Here is a 7,047-nt window from a genome sequence, read left to right on the forward strand (position 1 = left end):
CTTGGATATGGGAGCAACCACCACCGACTAGACAAAACCTTTTATGGAAAGCTAATATTTAATTTCCTAAAATAACTTTAGGTTAACCGAAAAGAACAATCAAATCACAAGGAAAAGAAAAACAAAAGAACACTATATCGAAAACAAATTCGAAACTCTAGAATCGTATGCCTCTTGTATTTAGTATTATTTCCAAAAATAACTAGTATGATGCGGAAAGAAAAAATACTAGTTATACCTTTTAGAAAAACCTCTTGATCTTCTACCGTATTCCTCTTCTAACCTCGGACGTTGTGTGGGCAACGATCTTCCGAGATGAGAAACCACCAAAGCACCTTCTCCTTTCTTTAAATTTCGGCCAAGCACAAAGCTTCCAAAAAATGAAGATTTTTCCACCAACCAAGCTCCAAGGGATGTAGGCTTTCTCTCCTTCTTCCTCAAGCTAGATCCGGCCACCAATTAAAACTCCATAAGCATGAAGAGGTTCGGCCACAAAGAGAAGAAGAAGAGAAGAAGGAAGGGCCGGCCACACCACCAAGGAAAAGAGGGAGAAAAATAGAATAGATTCGTTAGCCTTGAAGCCTCCTCTACCCCCTCTTTTATAATCCTTGATCTTGACAAATAAGGAAATTTTAATAAAAACTTCCTTAATTCTTTTGCCATTGAAAAGGAAAATTTATTTAATTAAAAATAATTTTCTTTCTCAATTTTATTTGGCCGGCCATATAAAAGCTACAAACAAGGAGAGTTTTAATTCATTAAAACTTCCTAATTTGTCTCCAGAAATTTATAAAAATTTCTCCAATAATTTTAATCCCTTTATGATTGGTTTATAAAAAGGAAATTTAATAAATTAAAATCTTTCTTTTAAACATGTGGATAAAAAGAAAGTTATCTCTAAAAATTAAAATCTCTTTTAATCTATAAATAAGGAAAGATATCAAATCTTTTCTTAATCTTTTGTAGAAACTTATAAAAGAGAATATTTAATTTTAAACTCTCTTTTAAATCATGAACATGATTAAAAAGGAAAGTTTTCCTAAAATTTAAAATCCTCTTTTAATCAACAAATAAGGAAAGATTTCAAATTTTAAACTCTCTTTTAAACATGTAGATGATTTACAAATAAGGAAAGTTTTTACCAAAAATTAAAATCATCCTTTTAAACTACAAATAAGGAAAGAGATTAATCTCTTCTCTTAATCTTTTGTAGAAAGCTATAAAAGGAAAATTTTAATTTTTAAACTCTCTTTTAAAATCATGATATCCACATAAGAAATAATTTTAATAAAAATCCTTTTTAATATTCTAGTGGCCGGCCACCTAAGCTTGGGACCCAAGCTTTGGCCGGTCACCTAAATGACTCATCCACTTGATCTTGGCCGGCCCTAGCTTGGGTTCCAAGCTAGCTTGGCCGGCCCCATTGGATGGGTAAGAAGGTGGGTATGCGGTGGGTATAAATCTCTATATACTAGAGGCTAAGATAGGGACCGAGAGGAGGAATCGGTTTTGGTCTCCCGATGAAATTAAGCATTCCGTGTTCGCCCCGAACACACAACTTAATTTCATCAATAATAATTCATTCCACTAAAGAACTATTATTGAACTACCGCACCAATCCTAAATTACATTTTGGGCTCCTTCTTATTATGAGTGTGTTAGTCTCCCTGTGTTTAAGATAACAAATGTCCACTAATTAAGTAAGTTACTGACAACTCACTTAATTAATATCTAGCTCCAAGAGTAGTACCACTCAACTTCATCGTCATGTCGGACTAAGTCCACCTGCAGGGTTTAACATTACAATCCTTATGAGCTCCTCTTGGGGATATTCTCAACCTAGATCACTAGGACACAGTTTCCTTCTATAATCAACAACACACACTATAAGTGATATCATTTCCCAACTTATCGGGCTTATTGATTCATCGAACTAAATCTCACCCATTGATAAATTAAAGAAATAAATATCAAATATATGTGCTTGTTATTATATTAGGATTAAGAGCACACACTTCCATAATAACTGAGGTCTTTGTTTCTTTATAAAGTCAGTATAAAAGAAACGACCTCTAATGGTCCTACTCAATACACTCTAAGTGTACTAGTGTAATTATATAGTTAAGATAAACTAATACATAATTACACTACGACCTTCCAATGGTTTGTTCCTTTCCATTATGGTCGTGAGCTACTGTTTATAATTTATAAGGTACTGATAACATGATCATCTGTGTGTGACACCACACACCATGTTATCTACAATATAAATTAATTGAACAACTACATTTATCATAAATATAGACATTTGACCAATGTGATTCTTATTTCTAGATAAATGTTTATACCAAAAGCTAGACTTTTAATATACACTCTAACACAAAGGACCTCTTAAAACGTTAGCCTCAAAACCTCCAGATAACTAACCTTTTATAGGCCTCCACATGAGTTTGGAAGATGTTGCCCAGTCAACTACTCAAACACCTTCAGTCAACTTCTCCACTGTGACATGTTAAAATTCTAATGTTTTGCTACAGCTTGATCCCGATAATATTTCTTTCTTGCTTTCCTGATTGGTTCTAAGTCAGATATATTATGTTCATTCTAGGTTTTTTTTCCTTACAGACTGTTAAACGACAACAGTTACAAGCTTTGAATCGGTCAAAACCACAACTTTGTGGTTTCAGAATTTCACCAATTGACACTAAGACCAATTTCATCCATCGATTCTTCTACCTAATAAAATTAATTTTTTTTCAAGTAAGTAATGATAATAATAAAAAATAATTTAGATCGAATTAATTTCTTTAAAATTTATTATATTTGACAATTGACATCATAATTAAAATCCACATGAATCAAATAACAAAAATAATACTTCCAAATCTATTATATTTATTATTATACTTATAAAATTTTATGTCATATTTAATTTTTTTATTATTGTTTGAACAACTTGTATAAATAAATCTATTAGTTTTAGTAAATATAAAAAAATTATTTCCTATTCTATTTTTTTTCTTCATCTATTAGTTTCAACGTAATATCAGAATCATCTTCTCTTCCTCCTAATTTTCCTCTTTTGAATTTTTATTACAATAGCTATAGGAGTTTCTACATCCAAGTTTAATATCATCGTCTACAGTGTGGCAACCTAAACCAACTTCGACAATGACAATTTCGACAGCAGCAACTTTTCTTCTCCTTTCATCAACAACTCTTTTCCGTTGACAGCAACAACTTCGACAACGTCAATCGTAACAAGGCAAAGTTGGTATTTGTTCATTTTATTTTTCTCTTCATTTTTTTTCCTTCACCGTGTTTTTTTTCTTTTCTATTCTGTTAGACTGAAAAGAAAAAACACACAGAAAAAAAGTAGGAAAAAAACATAGCAGAAACTGTTTATATGAAGCAATCACTTGGATTCATCCACATGCAACTTTCAACACATGTGTGTCAACTTTAGAAATCTATATATGGTTTTCAGCAAGCACCTCGTGTATGATTTCATTGTTTATCTACGTGGCTTCATACTCAGAGATTTTCTAGCTCAAAAACTGACTCCTCCATATTCTACAAATGTAATGAGGAATTTTCAATATTTGTTCTGATTTATGTGAATGATATATTAATAACTGGTAGTGATTAAAAAGACATTACTACTTTACTCCATCTTCGTCAAGAGTTTCCTATTTGAGATCTTAGTAATGCTCATTTTTTTCCTTGGCATAGAGTTTCTTTCACATTCTGAAGGTTGTCTTCTCTCTCAGATCAAATATATTACTAAACTTCTACAACGAGCTAAAATGGATGGTGCACGTCTTATCTCCACACCAATCATTGAAGGTGGTTTTTCACTGTACCTTGTCTAACCTCTAGATCTACCGAAGCATTGTTGGTGTCCTACAATATGTCACTATTACACAACCTGATATTGCTTTCGTTGTGAATCATGCTTGTCAATTTATACATGCTCCTACTGAACACCATTGGGAAGGTGTTAAAAGAATTCTTTGATATCTCAAAGGCACTATTGACTTTGAAGAGATATTTTTTCCCGTAGTGAAATTTATATCAATATGAGTTATTTTAGCCTTTGTGGTACATTATAACTTGGAATTACATCAACTAAATGTAAAAATTACTTTCCTTAATGGTGAGCTTGACGAGGAAGTCTATATGGTTTAGCTAGATGGTTTTATTGTTGAAGACCAAGAGGAGAAAGCATGTAGACTTAAAAAGTCTATATATGGGCTAAAGCAAAAGTCAAGACAATGGAATATAAGATTTAACAAAGTCGTTTATCTTATGGTTTCGAGATAATCAATGAGGATCATTGCGTTTTCTTGAAAAGAGAAAAAGGCAAGTAGGTCATTTTATCATTTTATGTTGATGATATGCTCATGGTTGGAAATGACATAGGGTATGTGAATGAAGTCAAGAAGTGACTATCATTACAATCTGATACAATGGATATGGGAGAAGCTGAGTACATATTAAGGGTGAAGATCATTAGAGATCGTCCTAAAAGACTTTTGGGTTTGCCACAAGAGTCTTATATAAATAAGATTTTCCATCATTTTAGTATGTCTAATTGCAACGTAGAACATACACCTATTGTGAAAGATATTGTTTTGAGCAAGAGTATGTATTCCAAAACTCCAGAAGAAATAGCTGAGATGAATTAAAAATCATATGCCAGTGCTATTGGTAGTTTGATGTGCACTATATTGTGTACATATCCCGATATCAGCTATAATATTGGCTTAGTTAGTCACTTCAAGCACAGATAAACCAATTTGAGCAATGTGATGCGATAGTCAGTTACAACCAAAAGCAAAACAATCCGTACTCCAACACATACGACTCTGGATGGAGGAATCACCCAAATTTTTTATACCAAAATAATCAGGACCAAGGACCAGCAAAACAAAGCTATCAACCTGGGCAACAGAGCTACTCATCTGGACAACAGACTTATCAACAACAGCAACCTTCACAATTGTCCAGAATCAAAAAGATGCTCGAAGAAGCCCTCTCAGAGCAAAAAGAGATGAAGAATGAGATCAAGCAATTGACTCAAAGACTGAAAATTTTCAAAAAATATCAGAAGATGCAAGACAGCCAGATAGCTCATTCCTTTTCAAGAGCACAGGGAACATTTCCAGGAAAGCCTGATATAAACCCAGTGGAACACTGCAACCACATCGAGCTGAGGAGTGGACGAATTTTGGGAGACCCCCAAATCACTACTCAGAAAGGACTTGACTCAGAGGAAGAGCCCTCTCCCCTAATGCCCAATCAGATCCAGAACAGGGATACAGAGGAGATCACCAAGAAAGTTGAAGGAACTCTTCAAATTCCTCTACAAAGTCAGACAATTCCTTTCCCTCAGAAACTGATAACATCCCAAAAGGATGAAGAGTTCAACCAATTCCTGAAGAAGATTAAGGAAATTTGTGTAGAAGTACCTATGATAGATACACTGCACCAAATGCCGAAGTTCATAAAATTTTTAAAGGGTATTTTATCTAACAGGAGGCAGAAGGGCGACTTGGAGACCGTAACATTAACGAAAAATTGCAGCACTCTACTTATGACAAATATTCCACCGAAACTTCAGGATCAAGGGAGTTTTACCATACCTTGTAAAATTAGTTCTGAACTCATTCAGAAAGCTTTCTGTGACTTGGGAGTCAGCGTCAGACTACTTCCGTACTCGTTATGTAAGAAGCTAGGACTCTAGAATATTAAACTGACTACTATGGCATTGCAATTAGCTGACCATTCATGTAGATACCGAATGTGAATAGTAGAAGACGTGCCAGTAGAAATAGCTGAATGCATCATTCCTACAGATTTCATTGTCCTGGATATGGAGGAGGATCCCAAGATACCAATCATCCTTAGGAGACCATTCCTTGCCACCGCTGGAGCTCTTATTGATGTGAAAAGTCACAAGTTATGCTTGGAGATCGACAAAGAAAGGTTAGAATTTGATTTATCTGATTCTTCTAACTGCGTCTCCTCTTCTCAGGAAAATTCTAGCAAGATGAACATACACAAAGTCAAGGAATGCAGTTTCCAAGAGAGGTCCCCTCTAGTGAGCAATAAGAAGTACATTTGTCTTGCACGAGCGAAACTAAAGGTGCAGACTGGAGCATTAACCCTAGGAGGAGAGCTGTGCTTCCATGGGTTTAGTCCACACTAACTGAAATGGGGTCGAGCTAAAGACCTAAAACAAGCGCTTCTTGGGAGGCAACCTAAGGGTTTTTCATTTTAGTTCATTATTCCGTTTATCATTTTATTTCTCTAGTAAGTTTAGACGAGTATTGTTCTTACTTCTTTATTTTTGGGTATTCATTTTCAGGATATGCATAGCCTCCATGAACTGGTCGTGAGTGTTTCATGGGCGTGGAGGCGTTAGAGGAGCAAAAATGGCTAAAGGTGAGTCACCGTGCGCTTAAAGGAGTCGGCCGTGTGACCCCACATGACCGTGTGAAGCCAACAAGAGGACAAAGGCCATTGGACGTGCAACCTTGCACGACCATGTGGCCTATGCAGAGAAAAGAAGGGCATGGGCCGTGCCAATTGGCACGACCGTGCAAGACCACCAGTGAAGAAGGAGACACGGGCCGTTCGATCTGTGTAGAGAGGAAGAAGGCACGGGCCGTGCCAACCGGCACGACCATGTAATTTTGGCTGAGGAGAGAAAAGAGAGGGTCGTGCCAATTGGCACGGCTGTGCAGAATCACCAAGAGGAGGGCGTGCAACCCTACACGGCCTGGCCCAAAATCCCTCTTTATTAGGGCATGGATGTGCGGAGGCTTGCACGCCTGTGCCGCCACCTTCACCCCTTTCCCCATACCTCCTTTCCTCCTCCAACTTCCCAAGGTGCTACTGCCCACTCCTCACGTTCATCTCACTCAAATCTACCTCTCTCGTCATTCGTGATGTCGAACTTCGTCGAAGGGAACTCTCGTCAAAGGAAAGGAAAAGAGTTGTTGGTTGTCTCAAATGAGGAGAATGCACGCTTCAAAGGTATAT

Source organism: Zingiber officinale, chromosome 2B, assembly GCF_018446385.1.
Source record: "Zingiber officinale cultivar Zhangliang chromosome 2B, Zo_v1.1, whole genome shotgun sequence".
In the NCBI taxonomy this organism is placed as follows: Eukaryota; Viridiplantae; Streptophyta; class Magnoliopsida; order Zingiberales; family Zingiberaceae; genus Zingiber; species Zingiber officinale.